The 24695-nt window shown below is 41.2% G+C and overlaps 1 long non-coding RNA gene across 1 annotated transcript; it reads right to left on the bottom strand.

Annotated features, from left to right (window-relative positions):
* Positions 1 to 10082: 10082 nt before the first annotated feature.
* Positions 10083 to 16008, bottom strand: LOC130681390 (uncharacterized). The gene is made up of 3 exons (XR_008994514.1): positions 15871 to 16008; positions 15093 to 15191; positions 10083 to 10321 (listed from the first exon to the last, which is right to left on the bottom strand). It is a non-coding gene; the product is annotated as an uncharacterized LOC130681390 (long non-coding RNA).
* Between the last annotated feature and the right edge of the window lie 8687 nt (positions 16009 to 24695).

Here is a 24695-nt window from a genome sequence, read left to right as displayed (position 1 = left end):
AATGATCAGGATTGTTACTCAAACAATTTTCTTATTTAAGCCACTGCATTGTATCTCTTTTCAAATCAGCTATATCCAGTGAATGCAGAGTTGAGCCTAGGGTACCTGACCCTAGATTCCAAGCTCTGAACCACTACAACATGATGTTTTTCCATACCATCCACCTCTTCTTTATCACACACCTTCATCATAAATCACAAGTCACATAGCAGAACACTTTGATGAAGGTGGTTCTCACTTCCTGGCTCTATATTAGATCCCAGAGTGAATAAAAGATAGTACTCTCTAAGAGTATTTTCTACACTTCTTCCTCCTTACTCAATTTTCGTGTATATTTTTGCCTTTGGGAGCCTCATGTTAAGGTCCTTAAGGACCACTATAATTTCTATTATTATAAAAGCCTACATGCCAGGCAGCAGGCTGTTCCCCCTTCACAAGGTCAAGACTCTTATCTCTCTTAGAGGTCAGTATTGCTCAAGGCTGCCTCGTCCCTCTGCCATTAACACGAATGTTTCAGAAATGATGAAATCAGAGTTATATGACATATAATTTTAGGTAAATGCAAATCATATGCACCTTCATTATTTTGATGCAATGCTTTTTTTTTCTTTTCTGTTTGGTTTCCTCCTTCTTCCCTCTTCTTTCTCCCCTCCCACACCAGCCATTCCCATACCAAACCACACACAAGCCAGACCACCAACCAAGTATGCAATTTCCCTGATTTTTCTTCATGATCACAGAATCCTATATAGAGATTTGAAGGGTTTTTGTGTTTTTGTTGCTATACAAAAGTGAGATCATATTATACACACTTTTAAGCATCTTCCTCTTCTTATTCAACAATACCTCATGGAAATCTTTCCAAGTCAGTTAGTGTAGATTTAATTCAGTCTTTTTAATGGCTGAGTAATGATTCATGGTGTTGTATACCATGTACTATCCAGCCTTGGGCTTTATTTCCAGCTTTTTGTCACAAGTAATGCTGCCATAGCATCCACGTATATGCGTTTTTATGAACTAGGGGGATTTTTGTTTCTGTGGGACAGATTCCCAGTAAGGGGCTTGCTGGGTCAAAAGGTATATGAATTTTTAATTTTAATAAATATTATTTTCAATTGAAGTTGCTTGCTTCCCTAGAATTATCTTTTTTTTCCTTTCACTCCCTACAATTGTCTTTCCCTACTTCCCTGTTATATCTTTCTCATATTTTCTATAATTAACAGGCTGACATGTTTATTCTAGGTCTAATTTGATAGGCTGAAATACAAGCTATTTGCACTAATCGTTGAAAATACAATAACATAGTATTTTTTTTAAATCATTGTCATTTTAAAAAATTTAACAGGAGGAGCCCTCTTCTGCAGAGGACCAAGCAATTAAGAATGTAACATGATACCTGCTTTTCTTCTCTTTCCTTATTTAATCAAGATGTATGTTCACAAACACCAAAGCACTATGACAACTGAATATTATCAGTAGCCAGTTATGCTATATCCTGCCAGTGTTTCCTAGGTAATTCATTATGTGGGATATTGCTTTCCTGAGACATCTGGAATTTGCCCCCAAATCCCACTGCCAGAACTATTTATTCATTTGACAGTATTTATGGAGTTACTGCTATGTGCCAGGCAGTGTACTACATAGTGGGCAGTGGTGAACAAGGTGGATAAGATTCCACTTACAGAGCTTATCTTCTAGCTGAAAGGAAAGATTTAAACAACTAACTACACATGCTGTTTGGATAAGATTTTTTATTGTGATAAAACCCACATAACATAAAACTTGTTTAAACCACTGTATTGTGTCTCTTCCTAAGGCATCCATACCCAGAAAATGCAGATTTAAACACTTTGGGGTGTACACTTCACTGGCATTAAGTGCATTCATACTGTTGTATAACCATCAACACCATCCAAGTCCATAAATCTTTTCACGTTGCACAGCTGAAACTCTGCACCCATCACACACCTCCCTACTTCCTTCTCTCCCTGCCCTTTGCAAGCACTGCCCCACTTTCTGCCCATGAATTTGACTGCATTCATGTACGTGGATCATATAGCATGTCTTCTTGTGACTGGCTTACTTCGTTTATCATAATGTCTTCAAAGTTCACCCACACTTTAGCATGTGTCCGAATTTCCTTTCTTTTTGAGAGTGAATAGCCTCTTATTATATGTATCGGCCATATTTCACTTATTTGTTCATCAGTGGACACTGGGTTGCTTCCACCTTTTGGATAATGTTTTTTAACGTTTTTCCTTTATTTTATTTTTTTTTTAAGGAGGTTTAAGTCCCCCATACTAGACTTATAAAGCTGGTAAAGATGGCAAATTATTTCTCCCACATAACTTTCACTACACATTCCCAGACAGGGTAAATATATGGTTGAACTACTATTTTAAAGATGTTAACCAGTGTTTTCTCTCTCTAGCTTTCCTTTCCTTGCTTTCTCCCTATTGAAATAGTGAAGCTGTGTTTATTGTCCCATAGGAGGTGATACAGTAAAAAAAAACACTTTCTGAGGTTTTCTCCAGCTGCTGTTGTACAATAGCTTAGGCGTTTAAGGAAACAGTAGCAGATAGGACTCTAGGTGTCTTAACAGACAGTTTCTGGACAGAAAACCCTAAAGACAAAGTGGTTACCCCTATAGAAGCCTAGTCCTTGGAACTGTAGGGACCCCAAATGGACTGAAGTGATATTTCTAGCATCAAAGTTAGACAGGATCTTGAATAAGTTCTATTTCTTGCTTAACTGAGCTCTGAACTAAGATCTTTACTCCTACACACAATGATTTAATTACAATAGTGTTACATGCTATCAAAGAAGGACTGGGTGCTATGAGAGCCTATGACAGGGCAACATTTGGGTGGGGGGAAGGGGCGGACAGATGATCAGGATAGACTTCCTTGAATTTGAGCTATTTCAAGGATGTATATGAAGCAACTTGACACAGGGTGTGGGCCGAGCATTCCTGTCTCATCGCCAGCACTACTAGTCCCCGGCATTCCAAAGGCCTCTCCCTGAAAAAAATATTTTCATCATCACTTTGTTACCAGAGAAACTTGCCCAGCGGGTCCCTTTCAATAACCCTGGCTTCCCAATTCTTATTAGTATTGCTGAGAGGTCCAAAGCTCCATGTGCACGTCATCATTTTCTAGGGGCTTTACACTGAGAATTCTCTAGATGTTAAGATGCCATCTTCATCTTTGTAACACATCTGCTAAACATCTGAGCAGTCTTCACATAACACAGAAATATTTTTCCCTTGTGGTATTCAATTTAATCCTAACACTATCCTTTATCATACAAAACCATCATGTTGAGAAGCAAATAAAGGAAAAATATTTTTCCCACATCATTAATTACTCCATTTTCAAGCAAACACAAACACTTCTCCTCTTTGGCTTTGGAACAGCTACTGTGGCTGCCAGCTGGGACTCTCCGGGGCTTTAAGAGCGTTAATCACCAGAATAAGCTTTGTTCTTTTTAAGGAAAATAAGACTAAATTAAAGACACACTCCAATATTTCCCTCCTCATTTGAACAGGCACAGAATCTGATATTAATTTCTTACATACCCACCAGTGATTTTATTTTGCAGTTACTATAATTTTAGTAAATGTTATTAAAATATAAGCAAATTATAACTTAACATTTAGTCTAAATGTATTTTCTGAGCTCCAAACTCATATCCAATTACCTACTACATCCCCTCTTAAATACCTCATGGGCATCTAAAAGGAAAAAAGTAAAATTTCCAGACTCATAATGCTCTGACATGAAATGTGTGGATTTTTCTCCACACCAAGAAAATTTCCAAATTCTCTTTGGACCCCAACTAGGTATCATATAATTTAAACTCAGTTCTGACACTATCTGGAGTCAGCACCAGACGTCACAAGCTAAGGACTCTGTCCTGCGAGGCTGCCCCTCTAGACAGCAGTCACAAATCTTAAGCTGCCACCTGTACTTCTGACCAATAGGCTATAAATCAGGGGTTCTCGCAACCCTCTTCTCAGGTTCAATAATTTGCTAGGATGACTCATAGACTTCAGGGAAACATTTGAGTCACTATTGTTGGTTTTTTTATAAAGGACACAACTCCGAACAGCCAAATGGAAGAAGTGCATGGAGCAAGGTATGGGGGAGGGTCTATGTGTGCAGAGATTCCATGCCCTTTCTAGGATACCAGTCTCCCAGCCCCTCCATGTAGACACCAACTCAGAAGCTCTGTGAACCCTGTTGTTTAGGGTTTTTATGGAGGCTTCATTACATAGGCATGATTGATTAAATCATTGGCCATTAGTAATTAAGTCAATCACCAGCCCCTTTTCCCTCCCAGGAGGCTAGGGGTTCAGGGTGGGAGATGGGGTTTCAACGTTCCACAACTCTAGTCACATGGTTAGCTCCTCTGACAGCCAGCCCATTCTCCAAGGCTCACCTCAGTAGAAACGCAGGTGCGGTTGAAAGGGTCTTATTATGGACAGCCAAACATACTCCTCTCACCCCTATCACTCAGGAAGTTACAAGGGTTTTAGAAGCTCTGTGCCAGAAACTGGGAGCAAATATCAAATGTGTAGTTCTCGTTACATCACAACATGTCCAAAACTGGATTCTTGATCTTTCTCCCCAAATTAATAATATTGTTGCTATCCACCCATGTCTCTGTTGCCAGACCCTGGAAGGCACTTTGTCCTCCTTACCTAGATGCTTCCCCTCACTCGATACCTGACTGGCTTCACTTACCTTTCAGAATTTAGCTTAAGTGTCACTTTAGGTCAAAGTGACTTCCCTGACCCTTCCCAGACTAAGTGACATTCTATCATGTTCTGCGCACTTCTCTGTTACAGCACTTATCACGGTTTTTAATAATGTGTTTGGTGATTATTTGTGCACCGTCTGGGCCCCAGCTGGTGTGCAGGTGTGAAGAAACGGTGGTCCTGACTCTTCCTATCAGAGTGCCTGCTACATAGTGGATGCTCAGTGTTTGTGAGAAGAATGAGTGAACTGTCTCATCTGTGTTTCTTAAAGTAAGCTCCCCAGAAATTGTTCTCCTGGATGACGACACATATTTTCTCGAGAATGGTTCTGTAGTCACAAAAGTTTGATAAGTAACTGATTTAAACAAAGTGTACTGTAGGATTTCTCAGAGCCTATAATTTGTTAAGGAATGCTGTGAATACAGTACTTGAGGGGGGAAATGAATAGGAGGTTTCTTAAACCAGTTAATTGCAGAACACTTATTTCACAGACATCTTTCAAGATGAGTCGATGTTGTCAGGGGAAATTCTAGCAAACAGTAATTGAGTATTTAACTTAATAAATATTCCTTTAAAAATACATAGAACATGAGCTCATGAATGAAGGTTGTTTTGAGCTGCTAAATTTGTCATTATTTGTTACACAGCAACAGAAAACTACTACATGCATGAAAGGAGAATAAAAATAACACAAGAAAGTTTTTCTGTCAAACACACTGCTCTATGGCAGGTGGAGCTGCATTTGTCTCCATGTCAGGAGATTCTATGTGCAGAGAATGTGGGACACTATGAAAAAGTCTGTGTTGTTACATTGTTAAGAGCTCAGGCTTTGCAGTGTATGGGATCACATAACATCTAGGGATATTGTGAAAAGTAAATGAAATATACATGTCTGCTAGAATGATCAAAATCTGGACCACTGATGGTACCAAACACTGACAAGGATGTGGAGCAACAGGAACTCTCACTCATTGCGGGTCTGAATGCAAAATGGTACAGCCATTTTGGAAAACAGTTTGGCTGTTTCATAGGAAACCAGACATATTTTTACCATAAAATGCAGCAACTGAGCTCCTTGGTATAAACTTAAAAGAGTTAAAAACTTGTGTCCACAGAAAAACTTGCACATAGATGTTTCTGGTGGCTTTATTCATAACTGCTTCAAAATGAGAAGCAACCAAGAGGCCCTTCAGTAGGGGAATGGGTAAATAAACTGTGGTGCATCCAGACAATGGAATATTATTCAGCACTAAAGAGAAATGCTCTATTAAGCCGTACAATCACATGGAGGAGCCTTAAGTATCTATTGCCGAGTGGAAGAAGCCAATCTGAAAAGGCCACATACTGTATGATTCCAACTATACGACATTCTGGAAAAGGAAAAAATTGTGGAAACAATGAAAAGATCGGTAGTTGCCAGGGGTGGGAGGTAGGGAGTGATGAACGTGCAAAGCACAGAAGATTTTTAGGGCAATTAAAATACTCTGCTCTGAAGGATATTATATTGATGGATATACGTCATTATGCTGTCCAAACCCATACCAAGTACCACAGACTGAAGCAAGGTGGACAGCCCCAGTTTCATCCTGATTCTATTTCCAGCCTGCTGAGGAATGATGAACAGCATTACCATGTGCTGGGTAAGTGGAAGGGGAATCCATGAAAGCCACTGAATAAGAATGAACAGCTAGAGGGAAAGCAGTTAAGAACATTTTTTAAAGAAGAGAAAATTTTAAAGAGGAAGTATGTAATGCTGCATTGAGTATACCTAAGATATGTGTCCATTTCATTTGGAAATTGCACCATTATTTGCAGTAAGAAGGAATCACAAGGAAATTAGAACATACTTTGAGATGAATGAAAATGAAAACAAATGTGAGCTTGCAAATTTGCTTAGAGGGAAATTACAGCTGCAAGAAGAAAAATCTAAATAACCTAAACTTTCACCTTATGACATTGATAAAAGAAGAGCAAATTAAACCCAAGCAAGCAAAGAAAAGAAATAACAAGGAGCAAAATTAATGAAATAGAGAACAGAAAACAAGAGAGAAAATCAATGAACCCAAAAATTGGTTCTCTGGAAAGATCAACCCCATTGACAAACCTTTAGCTAGACTGTCCAAGAAAAAAAGAGAGGAGATTCAAATTACTCAAATAGGGAATGAAAGAGGGGACATTACTACTGACCCTCCAGCAATGGAAGGATTTTGAGAGAATACTATGAGCAACTGTGAGAGCATACTATGAGCAACTATAACAAATTAGACATTTAGATAAGATGGACAAATTCCTAGAAACACATAAACTATCAATACTGACTCAAGAACTAGTGAGGTTAAAAGCCTGACGGGGCCAGGAGGTGAGGAAGTACAGATATGCATAATACGTTCTTTGAAGAAGGTTGGCTGTGAAGGGAGAGAGAGATGTGGTCACTGGAGGAGAACGGTGTGGCCCGCAGGGAGTCAGAGTAATGTTTTGTTGTTTGTTTTTTGGTTCTGTCTTTAGGAAACTTGAACATGGTTGTATCATGAAGGAGCAATGGAGTGGTTGAGGAGATTGAAGAGAAAGAGGCACAGGAAGCCTGAGAGGTAGGAGGTGGGGTGGTATCAGGAGGAAGGAGAAAGTCAGTGCCCTGCCTACCCTCAGCCACAAAGAGCAGGGTGTGGGGAGACAGAAAACCTTTACTTGGGAGGGCCACAAGGAACACCGTATCTCCGCGGGGAGTCAGGCTTCCGTTGAGGCAAAAACGGCACCAGGCTGCAGGTTGAGACTCTATTTCCAAATGAACAGGTGTCTCATAGGACATATAGAGAATGACTGAAACAGAGGCCAGTAGTACTAGCAGGTGGAGGTACACCTGGGTCTTGATCACCATGGAAACCAAACAGAGCTGTATTTCATTGCAACCCTAGGCAGAGTACTGACCCCCAAAGTTGTTCTTCTTCCCTGCTACTCCAGACTGGGCTGAGTGACCCTCGCCTGCACACATCTTGCCCTGAGATACTTCTGTTACAGAAGTTAATTGCATTGTGTTATAATTGCGTGTTTACTTGCCTCCCTTACTAGACCATGACAGTAATTAGTATAATCTTTACAGAGCAGTTTTTGCAGTTTTCTTTTCTCACTTATTTTTTCAGATTGTCAAGTGAGTAATTATAAAGAGGAGTATATATAAATTATTAAAAAAAACTTCTATTGTGGAAAATGTTAAGCATATACAAAAGAATAGGAAACAGTATAATGACCCTTCTCATCACCCAGATTCAACAGTTACCAATTCATGGACATTCCTCCTTCATTTAGGCTTCTGCTCACTCCCCTATTCTTATTTTTTGAAGCATACCAGAGACATCATATAATTTCACCTGAAATGTTTTTGCATATGTTTCTAAAAGACATATACCATTATTATATATTTAAGAATTTACAATTTCTTATCATTGAATGTAAAGTCAGGATTGAAATTTCCTCAGTTGGCTCATGAAACTGGTCAAGAATAAAAAAGAAGCAACTAAATCACAGAATAGAAAAAGAAAAATAACTACAAACACAACAGAATTTTAAATAATAATAAAAAACTAAAATGAGTATTTAGCAACCTGGTGAAAGAGATTCCCCCAAAAAACATAAAATGCCAAAATTAATAAAAGAAGAAAAATAAATTTGAACAGACTATTAATTTTAAAAGAAATTGACATGATTATCAAGGACATCAACATTGCCTCCGACAAAAAGGCCTTGCTCCAAACGGTTTTACTGTTGAGTTTTGACAATCTTCAAGAAACAGAAAATAACAATTTATACAAATTATTCTATAAAACAGAAAAAGAGGGATAGCCTCATTGTCTGAGTCTGGTATAACTTTGATTTCAAATCCAGACAGTAACAGAACAAGGAAAGGAAATTATGGGCCCTTTACACTTCTCAGCATAGATGTAAAAATCTAAATAAAATATTAACCATCTGAACCCAGCAGTATATTACAAATATACTTGTGTGCAATTGTAGACATATACAAGAATACTCTGAGCAACGTTCTTTGACACAGCAAAAAAGGAAAAGAGAAAAGAAAAGGAAGTAATCTAAATATCTATCCATAGGAAAATGAATAAATTACTTGCGTAATAATCAATCACACAGTGAACTGCTATTCAGCAGTGGGGTTGCAGGTGAGAAGGTGGGAGGTGAAGGGTTGAAGATGAAAGGGGAAAAGTAACGACCAGGAGAGGAGATTTGCACCATCAAATGAGCCTTCTGTACTGAATTTGCAACAGAGTGGGAAATAAATTAACAGGCAGGGGTTAATTATAAGGGTATATTGTTATTTCATGGACTACAAGGATAGGAATATGGCTGGGCTGGGCTGCAGAAATGAACTGAAATAAGTCTTGCGAAACTTCTAGTTCTCTCTCCATCTCTCATCTCTGCTTCTCCATGTGGATTTTGTTATACATGTTTATGTTATACATGTTATACTCATGGACTTATTTCCTCGCATCCTCTGCAGGTTCACAGTGAAGATGGCCACTTCACCCTTGTTAAATTTATAAGTAGCAGTTCTGGCCACATAGTGAGTATGACCAATTTAAGATTTCCAGAAAAGTGAATTGTACATGGTATCCAGCACTAGCTATAAAAGCTGTGGCTCTGATGATACTAATACAGTCTGAGGTCCTAAAGCCAGAGGTCCGCTCCTGAGACCTGTGGATCAGGGTGGCAATTCCCAAAAGAGGGGAATTCCTACAATCTGGGCAGGTATCTACTAGAAATGACCAATGCAGGACTCCAACTGACATTCATGTACAGGACAAAGGGCAAGGCTGTTGGCTCTGACTCCCCAAATCTGGGTATCCAACATAGTCATTTTGTCCACATTTCCAACCAACTCACCATTTGAAGTGATCCAGGAGTGTTTTCCAAGTAGGGTGGTAAGGCAGTGGAGACAGAGGAAACAACGTTAGAAGCAAGAAGGTATTAAAATGGGGCACCCTGAATGAGGAGGAGCAGGGCCCCTGGTATGGCTAATGCACAGTTTCCGTACTGGGATCCCAAACCAGGGGAAGAAAAACAGGCAGAACAGGAGGTGTCAGATTGTGCCAGACATTGAACTTTATCTTGAAAATAGAGGGAGCCACTGAAGGTTCTAGAGCACAGGAGTGCCATATGTCATCTGCAGCTTAGAAAAACAAATACAGAGCATGAAGCATTCATGTACTCACTAATATTAAACAATTTAAAACAATCATGGTTGCTGACAGAAATTATTTCTTGAATTTATTCTGGTAATCCACTTAATGTGTATGTATTGGCAAAATATCTCCCAGAGAAACCAGAGTTGTTAAGCAATCATTGCCCTGGGCCAGTACATCTGCGGTTTATTCACAGAATCCTCCTCCTCACCGCCTGCAAAACAGAAGGCAGAACACTGCCCCTTCACCACAGCGTGCTTGGAGGACATTCTAAGTAATGAGTCCATGGAGAACGTTCTTCGTGCCTCCCAGGGAAAGTCAGCACGTTGTGAATTCAAGGCAGTCTGCTGGTGAATTGTGAATAGGAGGGCCTCTAAAATTAAGAGGTACAAACAAGCCATACTTTAAGGAGATGTTCTCAATGTGCTCTACTTCTTTATCTGAACACCAGTATTTCATCCTAATCCATTTTTGCAGGTAACCCGTCCTCTCTATGCTACTCATCTTTCCACACTTTTGTATTTAACCAACATCTGGTTTCAGTCAGGTTTCACAGCCCATTGACTTTTGACTAGCTAATCATACTCCCAGAGAGATAATGCTACCTATATACATATGAGCTCTTGATATAGTCCATTTTATTTTAACTAATATCCCAACAATTCATGTACAGACAGTTGCTGGAGCAGACCTTGATTTCATTGTGTGATTCTAAGTAGCTGATGCACAGTTAAGGTTCATCAAAGGGAAAGTAACCCTGGCAAAACCACACATTGGTGGCTGGTGTGTGAATAAAGCAGAAGACCCTTTTGTGCACAGCTTTGCCACTTTTGCATACGAAAGCAAGGAAGTGCCTCTTCATTTCTCTTCCCCTAGTATTTCCTCCTGTCACAGGCAGGAGGGCAGTTCATGGCTCCTTACATAGTGAGGAAAGTCGGGAAATACAGATGCATTTTAAAAATAGAAATAATAACAGCTTCCCTTTCCTCCTCGCTGAGTTACTGGGAAGATCTGAGAAGTGGCTGAAATTCCTTAGTAACCCGTAAAGGGCAAAGGTGCTCTTGTCACAGCCTTGCCTAAAATCCTCCTAGGTCTCCCCAGGATGTTGGAATGAAGTCCGGAGGCTGTGTGTGGCCTGAAGGTTCTTCCTGAGTGGGCTCACCTCTGCAGGCATACGCTGCCTCTGAGCCACCTCCCGCTCAAGGCTTCCCCCCTCCCAGCACCAGTGGTATGGGGACAAGCACGGCCTGCTTGTAACCTTTTGTACCAGGATAGCCGTGAGTCCACATGGTGCCCTCCTTCAGGTGGTACACTAGTGACACAGTATGATGGCCTGGGGCTGGCCAAACCCGGGCTGCAGTACGGGAGGCAACATCTTACAGGGTGGCAGACCCCTCTGACCAAGGTTTTCTTCCTTGGGGCTCCAGTCACATGAGAATGATCCCTGCTAGCAGAGCACTCAGCCCCCTCCCCTCCCGCCTGGCGCCCAGGGAGTCTGTCTCCCTCCCTGTTGGCTGCGGTGGTGCGCGGCCTCGTGCAGCTGCCACTCCTGGACTCCCCGGGTATAAGGCCCAACAGATCCTCATGTGTCATAGGTGACTCCAGAGCTCTTCTTCCATCTCTCGAACTCTTTCCCGTCGCAACTCACCCAGCTGAGGGTGCAGTCAGACCTGTTGTCCCCAGGTGGCCTCTATCCACTAGATGTCCGTAGCACCCCGACCACACACCAAGCTGGGACGACCCAAATGCCTTTGGACATTACCAAGGGTCCCCCTGAGAGAAAAACTGCACCAGCTGAAAACACTACTCTAACATACTGCTCCTAGTGAGGCCTGTTACCCTCAGAAACGCCCCATGCTCCACCAGGGATCACGGCCATGAAAGGGCTCTGTACTGGCTGTGACAGCCCAGTCCAGCCACAACACATCGTGAGGGAACACGCTTTACCTTGCTGATTGAAGGTACCCTGAAAACCATCTCTTCTGCTATTTCTTTCACTGTGTGAAATGTGTAAAATTCTCTGAAATTTGATTTCACGTTTACTCAAAAATAGCTGCTGCTCACAAAAGGTGTTCACTTTTGAGTAAATTTCAAGTTTGCCTCTGAGCACCTGAACATCTTCAGGCTTGGTTCTGTGTCTCCGGAGAAGCAGGTGGGATGAGCGAGCTGGCTGCTGATGAGACTGCCGGCGGGCCGGCTCGGGGGAGGAGGGAAGAGGAGCCCTTTCTGCTTCTTGCTCTGCCTGGAGCCTTGCAGTCGACGCCGAAGCCGGGTGGTGCTGGATTCAGAGTCTTCTAAGGGCCCTTGAGACTTGCCCAGCATTTACCCAAAGAAGAGAGGAAAGATGCTCCCTACTCGGAAATCTCCCCAAAACTTTCCTGGTTATTTAAAACCTGTCCCTCCCAACGATGGGGAGAACGAGGGTGGGAGAAAACTAGCCCACAGGGGTCGCCCCCTCCGCTTCCTTCCTCTCCTCTTGGAACAACATGGGCTTTGTTTTCCCTTCCCTGCTGCCTGGAAGGGATTCTCCCCTCTCATATCCTCTCCTTCATACTTTCTCTGTTCCCCTTCCCTGCAGGCATAATGGCGGAAGGGCTGAAGTGGAAATCGGCTCACTGATGGAGTAGCAAGAAGACTTGATTCAAGTACTTTATTCAAAAGTACTACTGCTTTACTCATTCATCAGAAAGTAGTTACCTGTTTCCTTATCTGTGCCTGCCTTATGGACCATCGTGCCCCTGATCCTTGGCATGATGCTGCATGACAAATTATGTGGAATGTAGTGGCTTAAAATAACATATATTTATCTCATAGTTTCCACAGATCAGGAGGCCTGGTGTGGCATAGCTGGGTCTTCTGCTCAGCGTTTAACAAAGCTTCAATCAAGGCACCAGCGCCAGGAGACAGGGTCTCACCTGAGTCTCCAGGTCCTCTTCTAACCTTACATGGTTAGAAAAATTAATTTTCTTACAGTTGTAGAGCTCAAGGTGGCTTTTTTCAAGGCCACCAGGAGAATCTTTCTGACAATTTCAAGGTTTTCATCTGATTCAGATCCACCCAGAATAATGTCCCTTTTGATTAATGCAAAATAAACTCATTTGCAAAATCCCTTAACCTTTGCCATAAAACACAACATTCACAAGAGTGACACCCATCATATTCCCAGTTCTCGCTTACATTCAAAAGGAGGGCATGGATCAATAGGAGGTCATGGAACTTTGTCTCTCACGGTGCAAAAATATTGGCTGACTAAGTCCATGAAAGAAGGAATGAAGGTACATATCACATTTGTTTTCACAGTAACCCTGGGGTGTAGGTAGTATCATCTTTAATTTATAAAGACATTCAATCTCAGAGACAGTCAATTATTTACCTTTGTTCAAAGAGGTAAAATTACAGGACAAGCTCCAGACTGGGGTCTGTTGGTGAGCCTCTATGCAGTAAAACACTCTCTTAAACCTCAGTCCTGCCATGCTGTCTCTGACCAGAACCCTGGCACAAACAGGTTCAGCCTGTCTGCTTCCACTCACATGGCTACAGGTACAGGCAGAGGCCCATGGAGCCAGGTCACTTTTCATTCCCCCATAGATGGATTCCCCAGGCACTGGACCATGCCACAGGCTCCAGAGGCCGGTCCAGACTATACCAGAGCTTCTGGACCCAGAGAGAGAGAGCGAGCGAAGAACAGCTTGCTTCTGCCCGGGGGTTTTGCTCTAAGTTGGCGCCCACACCTGAGCACCAGCAGCTTCTCTCCCAGGATGGGGAGGAGAGGCTGTCGAGTGCTGCTTTCTCCACTCCCTCCCTTTTTCAGAAGCTTAGTATGTTGGGTCGCTTGCTTTGGTGGGAACGGGGTGAACAATGGTCTCCACACCACAGAGGTCAAGAACCCTGGGGATCCCAGGAGAAGGTATAGGGCCAGCTTGGACAGTGGTAGATGGTGCTTATCTACTGCGGGAGGACAGCAACACATTGGACTCCCCTTTCGGTCTGCCTCCCAATGCTGCTTTCACTACATGCCTTTGAGTATGCTCTAGATATTCTGCACCTTCTCTGTGTCTGGGCTTCTTTTTCCTCTCTGCCCCTTAATTTCTCCTAGTCCGTTTATGGTATTTAATAAGCAGTACTCTTTTCATTACCCTGTGTTGACAGACTTAACATTTTTATCCTATGGTGACTTTATATTACACATTAAAGCACCCCCCCAACTATTGTATGATATGCTTAATGCACAAGCAATCGTAACCCACTGCAATTTTGCAGCATGCCAGGCATAAATCCAAGGTGGAAGATGTTTGTTTGTATATTTTCATAATCCACTTTAGGCTTTAATTACAATGAGGCAATAAAAGAAAGATATGAATTCATTGGTCTTGTGGCTGGTATCTTTGTCATTCACTTCATGTTGAATTCCCATGAAATTCAAGCATCTCTGCTCCTCAGCTGCTGTTCCTCAGCTTACTGAGAGCATTCAAAACAAGTTATCTGCAACCTGGTGAATGAATATTCAGCTCATTCTTTCCCACTTACTTCTCCTGAGACACAAAACAAAATAAACCTTTAGGATATTTAGGTGCTCAGAGGCAAACTTAGAATTTACTCAAAAGTGAACAGCTTTTGTGAGCAGCTGCTATTCATGAGTAAACACAAAATCAAATTTCAAAGAAGAAATGTTTGGAGTTTTCACAAATAAACCTTCTAACTGCTGCTTACATAAAGCCAGATGAAATGGCAAAAGACTTCAGAACATAGCTGGATTGTCCAAAAGAGGCTTTTATTGATGAAATGTGAACTTTTGGAACCAGAGCCTGTTCATTTTATCCCCTAAACCCGCTCCCAATAACCACTCCATCCTATTGATTTCCTTCCAGCATCCAACTGGATTGATTAACACTGAAAGGGGGAACTGCATATACAAAAGCACAGAGGCCTGGAAAGGCCTTTCATTTGTGGAAATGAAAGCAATTAATCACCCCCTTGAGGTCAGGGGAACCATGGGTATTGATTGGGACTTTAAAGATAGTGAACACGTGATCATCTGAGTGTGTATTCTCTCTGAATGGCACACTGTCTGTCAGGCGTTGAATGGTGACTCCCAAAAAGATACATCCGCATCCTAATCCCTGGAGGCTGTGAATGTTACCTACTTCAGAAAGGGTGTCTTCCCTGATGATACTGATTTAAGTGTCTTGAGATGAAATCATGCTGGGTTATCCAGGTGGGCCTTAAATCCAATGACAAGCATCCTTAAAATCAGCAAAAGAGAAGGCACGTGAAGATGGATTGCAACATGACCACAAACCAAGGAGACTGTCATGCATCAGCAGGTGGGAGAGGCAAGGAATGGGGACTCGGAGGGAGCACAGCCCTGCCCATGTCTTGGCCTCACCTTTCTGGCCTCCAGAACTGTGGGAGGATGTATTTCTGCTGTAAGTCTCCCAGTCTGCGGTCATTTGTTACTGCAGCCCTAGGAGGCAGAGACACTGGGCTACACTCTGGCCTTCGTGCAGGCCTATCATTCATCTTTCAAACTTGGGTGTTGTGTTCTCTGTGAAGCCTCCCCTGGCAGGCTCTTCCCGCTCTCCCCTGGCCAGGGCTTCTCAGCGGCTCTCACGCTTCTCTTGTTTCTCCGGCTGCTCTTGTCTCATCTTCTGGTGACACTCAGCTAAGCATGGTGTTCTCTTCCGCACAGGTGCCTGGCGCCTGAAGGGTTCTTCAGGGACTGTCTGCAAGGACTCCCAGACCCCACCCAGAGGGGTGACTAACATCTTGGGAATTAGCTTCACATTTTAGTCATCTCCCTCCCCTTTACTTGATCACATGGGTTTTGAAATGAGAGTAAAAACACACTGAGATTTGTTACCTAAAACAGTTCCTAGAGAAAGCCTCCGGATATGCTTTCTTACCCATCAGTGGCAACCTTACCGCACCTTCTTCCACTCTTGCATGTAGTTTTATATTTATTTGTGACATCAGAAATTGGCTGGCTTTTCAGAAGAAATTTCAGAAGAAATCTGGCTTTTCTTGACTGTGTTGAAACAATGCATGAAGCCATACTGCTGTCTCCCTAGGAGAAAGGCCAGAGCTAATCAACTCACACAATCTCTAATAAGTTAAATACAGATTTTGAGGCACAATTGACACAGAAAGAATGCAATTTTATGAACTCTAGGAAATAATACATTCATCTCCAAATCCTTTCTACTTGCACTGCATCTAGGGCTTACCTCCGTGTGCTCTGCCATCCCAGGCTTACTGTCAGTCGCTTCTTGGGGCTTCCTCTTGGAATCTCCAGCCCACCTGCCAACTTCAAACTCTCGCCTGTGTAATGCAGAAGGCTCAGCTCTGTCTCAGGGCTTATGCTGAAGTGCAAGCTCAGCAAAGCCAGGAGCCCATCGTCCCTGGGGAGTCATTCACCAGGACATCCCAGCTGATGATCACCCCTTACCATGAGCAGCTCATTCATGTCTCTCATTCAAACACACGCAGTGCTTTATTTGATAGGTCAAGTGAAATAAATTGTCTCCATCACCTGAAACATACATATATAAATTTTATAATCAGAAAAAAACCTTAAAAATAAAATTAGATAACATGTGAAAGGGTAATGTGTGTCATACACAGGCAGAAATAAATGTTGTTAAGACATGGCCTGACTATTGACAGCATTATGATATCAGAGCCATCTTTTAGGAAGTATACCAGGATCTGTTAGTATTTGAACATTAGACCTGGAAATTCTCCTCCTAAGACTCTATGATGTAGACAAATATCTCAGAAGTGTACTTGGAAATCCATACAAAGTGCTGTTGTAATAGCAAAATACCAGAGAAAGACTGTTAACCAACAAATAAGAAAATAGTTAAATAACAGTTCATCCACATGAGGAGTGTGGCAGCTATTACAAAGAATGTCTTAGATGTACAGCTGACCTTTGAACCCCACACAGTCAATAAATACATGCATAATTTTTTGAATCCCCCAAAACCTTAAGTGCTAATAGCTTGCTGTTGACTGGAAGACTTACTGATAACATAAACAGTCAATTAACACATATTTTGCAAATATTATATACTGTATTCTTACAGTAAAGTAAGCTAGAGAAAAGAAACCTTTTTCAAACTGTTGCAAATCTCCAAATTATTTTCCAGTGTATTTACTGAAAAAAAAATCCACATAGAAGTGGACCTGCATAGTTCAAACTCATGTTAGTCAAGGGTCAACTGTATATATTCTGAACTGAAAGGATATTTATGGTACATTGTTGAGCGTCTGGTTAAACGTCACCTGTGCCAGGGCCATGAATTCATTCACACTACACACAGGTGCACATAGAACTTCACAGATCCCATCTTATGAGGTCTCTTCATTTGGGGTAGCAAGGACAAAAATTTAGACCAAAAGCACAATCTTGGCCCAATCCAATGATCTCAATACCCATTTTAGTTATTCTTTCTCTGCTTGGGTAACTCAGGCCATCCTAGTTCTCTCCAAGAGGAGGTGTGGGTCTATGGTAGGTGTGTATTTTGGGGGCCTCCTGGCACTGGGGAAAGGGGCCCGGCCTCGGTGGCTCTTGTGGGTCTGCTGAGGTGCTGTGCGTCCAGTTCTAGGTGCTGGGCCCTCTGCTGGAGTCAAACTCTTTCCTTCTCTCCCTCCAATCTACACGCTCAGTGGAGCCAGAGTGATCTGCCCAAAAATGCAAATCTGGTGACGTCATTCCTTTGTATAGCAAATCTTAACACCTCTTTATTGCTTTTAGGAGGCAGACACGAATCTGAACACCATTTAGGAGCCCTTGCATGTGTCACCCCTCCCTTTCTTTCCTGCCTCAACCTATCCGTCACCCCAAGCACATGGTCCTCCTTCCCACTCCTTCAGTATGAAAGGCTTTGTACCTGCCTCCCTCCCTTGGTTAATTCCCATTATTCCTCAGATTCCTCTTCCTTGGTGTCCTGGTGTCCTCAGATTCTCCCGATTCTCTGCCACAGTGCAGCTCTCTTCAAAGCCCTAATTACAGTCGTAATTTTATATTTATTTGTGACATGTGCCACACCTGAAATATATCAGATGCTTGATAAATATTATTCTCTCCTTCTCCTTCCCGATTTATAATTTAGGTCCATGCACCAGGTCGGTGCTCCCTGAGGAATGCCTGTTAGCCTGCCAGCTATTTCCCACTGTAGATTCATAAACTGAAATGTGAGTTTATAAAGCAGTTGGTGAATTTTGGTGAGAATGAGTCAGTTCCCTGAAGCCCAGCTGCATGTGACAGGCAATGTTGTGCTAGATTCCTGGCGCCACTGTGGCAAATTACCACAAATTTGGATGACTTAAAACAACAGGGACTTATTCTGTCACAGTTCTGGAGGCCAGAAATCCACAATCAAGGTGTCAGCAGGGCCACACCCTGTAAACTCGATGGGAGGATTCTTCTGTTCTCTTCCTAACTTCCCGTTGCCAGGCAGCCTGGGCATTCCTTGGCTTGCGGATGCATGGCTACAGCCTCTGCATCCGTTTTCATGCGGCTTCTCAGTGTGCCTACGTCCAAATCTCCTTCTTCCTTTGAGAACACCAGTCATGGGATTAGGGCCCAGCCCAATTCAGAATGACCTCACTTTAATTCGACTACTTATGTCTGCCAATACCTTATTTCCAAATAAGGTCACATCCTGAGGTTCTGGGTGAATATGAATTTGGGGGACACCATTCAACCCAGTACAAATATCCTTAAGTTGTCATTAAATATGTCTCATTTTTAAGTCTTTAATATGCTTACAAACAAAGGAATGATAAACAAAGGATTCCTTTCTCTAGGCCCAGCACATGTGAGATAATAGTAACTAATAGTCGTGGAATAAACCCCCAAACAAACTGAATTCTCGTTTAGAAGTAATAGCCATGGCATTTTGCTGACCTGAAAGAATGTTTATGAAACGTTGTTTACGGTTTGTTCTCTTGCACCATAGCTGTAAATCTACTCCCACTACACTTGGGTCAATAAATACAATGTTATTGCATTGTGCCCTATTAACATATCTGCTCTAAAGAACTTTTACCTACTGCCACTGTGATACTAAAAAAAAAGACACTGAAAGAAAAAAATTGAAATATAATTCAAAAGAGCAAACATCTTCAGACTATAGACATTTTCTCCATTGTGTGAGCTGAGTCTTTGTTATCTACTTCATGACTTGAATTTTCTTCTTGTTTGCTTTACATGTAATATTTTATGTCAAGTATATTTGTATTCAATACTTTATATTTGATCAATGATGACCTTTTTCTTACAAACCCATGGGGTTAGGTACTTTCTTATTTGCACTGCAAAAGAGAAAATCAAAGCGCAGAGAGGTGGTGTGCCTTGGCTTACTAATGTGTGGCTGGAGGAGGCTACCTGAACAGCCGGGTGCTAAGTCACCTGTCCTGATCTACGGGAGGGAGAGCTCTCACGGCTGGCATCAGATGAGCTCTGGGCCCTTGGAACCTCAGCCAGATATTTCTTCTTGATAGACTCCCAAGGTCAGCCTTGAGATTGGTGCTGCCTTAAATCCTGCTTCTTACCATTCAACATTAAGGATTCTTTGGGATGAAAGGAGATTTAGAGACATAGCAAATAGTCACAAACCTCTGATTCTGGATTACATCTTGGCATGGACAAATTAACTGTAAAGAACATTTTTGGAACGATCAGGGGAAATTGAATGTGGACCAGTGTTAGATAATATTAAGGAATTATGAAGAAGCTGATGTTTCAGACACAGGGGAAATGTGAAACTTTTAGCAATACATACAAAAATAAAGAAATTATTTTTAAGCAACATTTTGAAGTTCCAAAAAGTCTAAAAATCAAATTGTTAACAACAGTGACTTATGGTGAATGGCTTGCAGAAGAAGCAATTTTTACCTTGTACTTTACACACTTCTCTGAACTCCTTGAAATACAGATATAAGATATATTTAAAACTATTTCTTCAACAAACACCCAGACAAATCCAGGTTGAGAAATATTTTTAAAACAACTGGCTTGTATGCCTCAAAAACCCTGAGATTATTGAAGACAAGGACAGACTGAGGAACCTCTGCCAGTTAAGGGAGACTCAACTGGCTTAACAAGTAAATGCAACTTGTGAGTCTGAATTGCATCCTGGACCAGAAAAAAATATTATTTTTATTTTTGCTATTAAAGGACGTGATTGAAACAATAGGCAAAATATAAAGTCTGTAGATTAGAAGATGGTGTAATATCAGTGTTAAATTCCTGATTTTGATCATCGTATTACAATTACGTAAGTGGATGTCCTTGTGCTTAGAAAATGCACACTGAAGGGCATCATGTCTGCAACTTACTCTTAAATGGTTCAGAAGAAAAAATTACTGTGTGTGTGTTGAGAGAAAGAGAGAGAGAAGATAATGCAAATGTGGTAAAATGTTAACAATTGGGAATCTGGGTAAAGAGTACACAAGAGTTCTTTACACTATCCTTGCAGCTTTCTGTAATAAAAGATACCCCCAACGTCCCATCTCTAGCTTCAGAAGTGATTGGAAATGTTGCTTCCTCATCTGCTAATAGAAAGAAATAATTACTTATCTCTTGGTCATGTGATGATTAAATTAGGTAATGTAGGTAAAGGGCTTACTTAGCATGCTATAAGACAGAAACTGAACTGTCAGCTTCCAAAATAGTTGAGAATAGTATCCCCTCTGGCTAGTTTAAGTGCAAACAGATTTACTGAGACACAGAGCTCACAGAACTGTTGAGATGGCAAAACAAAATACAAGAAAATAAATGATATAGACTCACAAACCAAAACCACACTAACCAAAGAACTAGTCTGCCAGGATGGCTCTGCCCTGCTTCTACTCAGAAGCTTCAGACTCAGGAAACCACAAGCACAGCTGCTGTCTGACTGTACTGCCTCCGCCATCATCCAGACCAGCCAAGGGATGAGTCATAGCCTGCCACTCTGTCCTAGTCTTCACTCCAAGTCAACATGTCACTGGTGTTCATCTAAGCAGGGAAGCCTGAAAGATACCTAGGTCCCTGCTGCGAAGGATTCTGGAAATGCAGCTTCCCAGGCTTGTGGTGCAGACAGCCATGTCAGCAGGTGGTTGGAAAGGGTACGGAGAGTCAATATCTGCAACAGTCTGTAACTGTGGCTACTCAAACTCTGACCCTTCTTATTCTTAGATTGCCAAACAACAAAATACTTGCATAGCCTGAATCTCTCCACTTTTCCCTAAAATGGGGAGCCCAAAGCCACGAGTCCCTGCATCTATCTCTAGGGGACTTTTATTCCTCTTTTAGATTAATCACACCCTGTCTTGATATCCTAAAATCTATGGACTAAATTAAAAATTGAACCAAAACAAAAACACTTCAATATAAAAAGGAAACTTGGTGCAAGAGAGAAGTAGTGGGGCAGGGTAGGGAAGGAAAAACCATGCTAATACATATAAAAATATCTACCTAACAGATAGAGTCAACAGTTACACAAATTGACTGGATGCTTAGTACCCAAGCATTAAAATAGTTTGACAAAGGCAATACTGAAGCTAAATATTACCATCATAGGATGGACTTCCAGGATAAAGAATATATCTGAAATGTTATCAAATGTTTAAATTACTACTATAAATGTTAGTGGCCTACTTCAAAGTTATAAGAGTGCAGAACACCTTCTCAGCCACTGCGTTACTCTGATGGTGCCCACCCAGCACATCAGGAATAGTGTTGCTTCCAATGAACTTGGAAGAGCAGCAAGGCTTTCTTTTCCAGCTCTGCCATTAGTCTTGGGCTGATGGGAGTGTTACTGCTGCCTTACAAGCTTTCCTTCTTTTCTCATCAGAATTGACTAAGCAAAGACTTACTTTTGACTCATGGTCTTAAAGATCAGTACATCAGGATAATGCAATTTCACTGAAGCAGGCTCACAAACTGAAGTTCTGTGTACTGCTTGGAAATGCTTTTGCATATTTTTAGACTTCATATTATAATAGTGATTTGTGCTCTTCCATTTCTGACATTTTAGCATGGATTTTCAGCTTCAAACAATCACTTGAGGAAATTTTGTCCTTAAAACTTGCAAGTAGAAATTTTTCAGTGGACAAAATAATTCGTTTGACTAGTGAGAACAAAATATGTTTTAGCTACTTCAGTTTTCTCCACCCTCTTTCTTCTCTTCTTCAGACTGTTTTCTATTCTTTAATACACATAGATCACAAATAATTGTCATGCTCCATGAGATTTTGAAAGTTATTTGCTTGTGAAATTTTGAGGTGGCAAAGTTGATAGGCTACTTTCACTAATTAAAATTCAGCTTCACAAAATGTGAAGAAATCTTTACAAGAACTAAAATTAAAAAAAAAAACCATGGCCTAAATTTAGTTGAATACAAAGAAAAATAAATAATTTCTTAAAGGAAACACATTTGCCTGCCATAGTGATTCAGCCCATTGCAGAAGGAGGGTATGACAAAGAGGGACACAGACAGTGGAAGACAGAAGACAGGGAGGCTGAGGTGAGAGCAGTAGGTGACCAGACACCATCTGATTGTAACTAGATTTGGGGAAGCACTGAGCTGCTGAGCCTGCACTTGGCAGTAAGTGCCCCCTTAAATCCTGAGCCTGAGCACCTTGCTTCCTCACCCTAGGCTGGCATTTCCAAGTTGCCATTAGTTTGCCTGCAGTGAGGACATAACTTGTGAGACAGTGATCGCTTATGGGGTTTGCCATGGTCAGGCAAGGTGACCCTACTGCAGAAGCTGGGGTGTGCCACTGGGAAAGGGAGTGGAATAAAGGACTTTGCAGAAATTCAGGGGATGGGAAGGGGCTTGAACTGATGCTCACCAAGAGCACCTTTTTCTCTTAGACTCTTCCCTCTAGCAGCCCTCCATCCTCCTACTCCAATATGGACTAGTCTCAAGCCATATGTAGAGGTGTCACTGTGACTTTCAACACCCTCTTTCCTGTGTTGGGTCCCTTCTTATCTGATCTTGTGTGTCTCCTCTTATTTTGGAGACTGTCCCCCAATAGGTTCCCAAGAGAAGGTGCATGGGAGGCTACTTTTTGAGACTTTATATGTTTTTATTTCATCATCAAATCTTACTGATCATTCGGTTGGGAATAGAACTCTGCTTTGAAAATGGTGTCCTTAACAGAATGTAGAGGCAATGCTCCATTATTTTCTGTTTCCAGTGTAGTTGTTGAGAGACTGGAGAACATTTTGATTTATTATGTTTTATTTGTGGCCTGTACCCCACTCCCTTCCCTGCCCCAGACTCTCTCAGAATTTATACTTTTAAAGAGAATTACTCTTGGTAAGTACCTTTTTTTTTTAATTACCAAATGTACATCACAGTGGTTCAACAGCCCCTTCCCCCTTGATAATCATTAGTCATTTCTCAGTGTCTATGAGTCTCATGCTGTTTCGTCCTTCTGCTTTGCTTAGTTTTATATTCCACAAATAAGTGAAATCACAGGGTATTTGTTTTTCTTTGCCTGGCTTATTTCACTGAGCATGATACCCTCTAGATCCATCCATGTTGTTGCAAATGGCAGGATTTCTTTTATTATTTATGCCTGATTTTTTCATGATTTTTATATTAAAAATGTACCTTTTAATATTTATTTTCCTGGGTAATCTAAGAATATTAATTAAAATATTTAAAGTTTTCTCTGAAGTTCCTTTATTAAAATAAGTATTTGTTTAGGTCTCTTTCATGTTAGAGACCTTAATCATATACTTGGTGATCCCAAACTCTCCCTGTCCACTCATGATAAAGAGTGAGGCACTCAAAATCTGATTGGCTCCCTCTGCCTCTGGCCACGATGGAGTAGCAGTGACCAGATTACTCAACTTGAAACAAAACAAAAAGCAGAGAAATATATAAAACAATGGTTTCAGCCAAAACAATTCTGCAAAAGAAGAACAAAACTGGAGGACTTGAAATACCTGATTTCAAGCCTTATAATAAGTTATCAGTAGTTATCAAGACAGTGAGGTATTAAAGATAAATATATAAGTTGATGGAACAGAATAGAGATATGGTCATACATGACACATATGAATAATTGATTTTTGACAAAGTGTCAAGGCAATTCAATGGGGAATAGATAATAGAAGCATTCATTTTCAGTGAATGATCCTGGGACAATTGGATTAGAATATGCAAAAAAAAAAAAAAAACCAAAACAATTTTTACACTTACCTGACACCACAAATGAAAGTTGATGAAAAATTAATTATATAGGTAATATAAGAGTTAAAGCTATAAAGTTTCTAAAAAAAGCATAAGAGAAACCCTTAATGACCTTGCAGAGACAAAGATTTCTTAAGAGACTAAAAGCATGAACTATAAGACAGAAACTTGTTAAATTGGACTTCATTAAAATTAATGGCTTTTGGAAATTTTACGCCTGGTTTTCCCTAAATCTGAGATGGAATCCAAAGCACAGAACCTCCTCTCTGAAGATTGTAGAGTTGCTATTAATCATTTAGCATCTTATGAGCTGCATGTCAGTGATACTTATTCATCTGTAGCCTGTTATTACAATGAAGAAGACATCAGAGTATCTCATTTAGTTGCATTCTTTGCAGACCAAGCTGAGGGAACATGCAAAGCAGTTTCTAAGATAGCTAAGAAAATGTGAGGGTAGGATCTGCCCTTTGGTGATTAAGAGGCCTGATATAGATAACAAGAGACCTGGCATAAAAGCGATAGAATCTGCTCTGCCATTGGAAAACACCTTAA

Source organism: Manis pentadactyla, chromosome 17 (genome assembly GCF_030020395.1).
Source record: "Manis pentadactyla isolate mManPen7 chromosome 17, mManPen7.hap1, whole genome shotgun sequence".
In the NCBI taxonomy this organism is placed as follows: Eukaryota; Metazoa; Chordata; class Mammalia; order Pholidota; family Manidae; genus Manis; species Manis pentadactyla.
The sequence above is the reverse complement of the archived record's forward strand: the minus strand, read 5'-3'. Positions and strand labels throughout refer to the sequence as shown.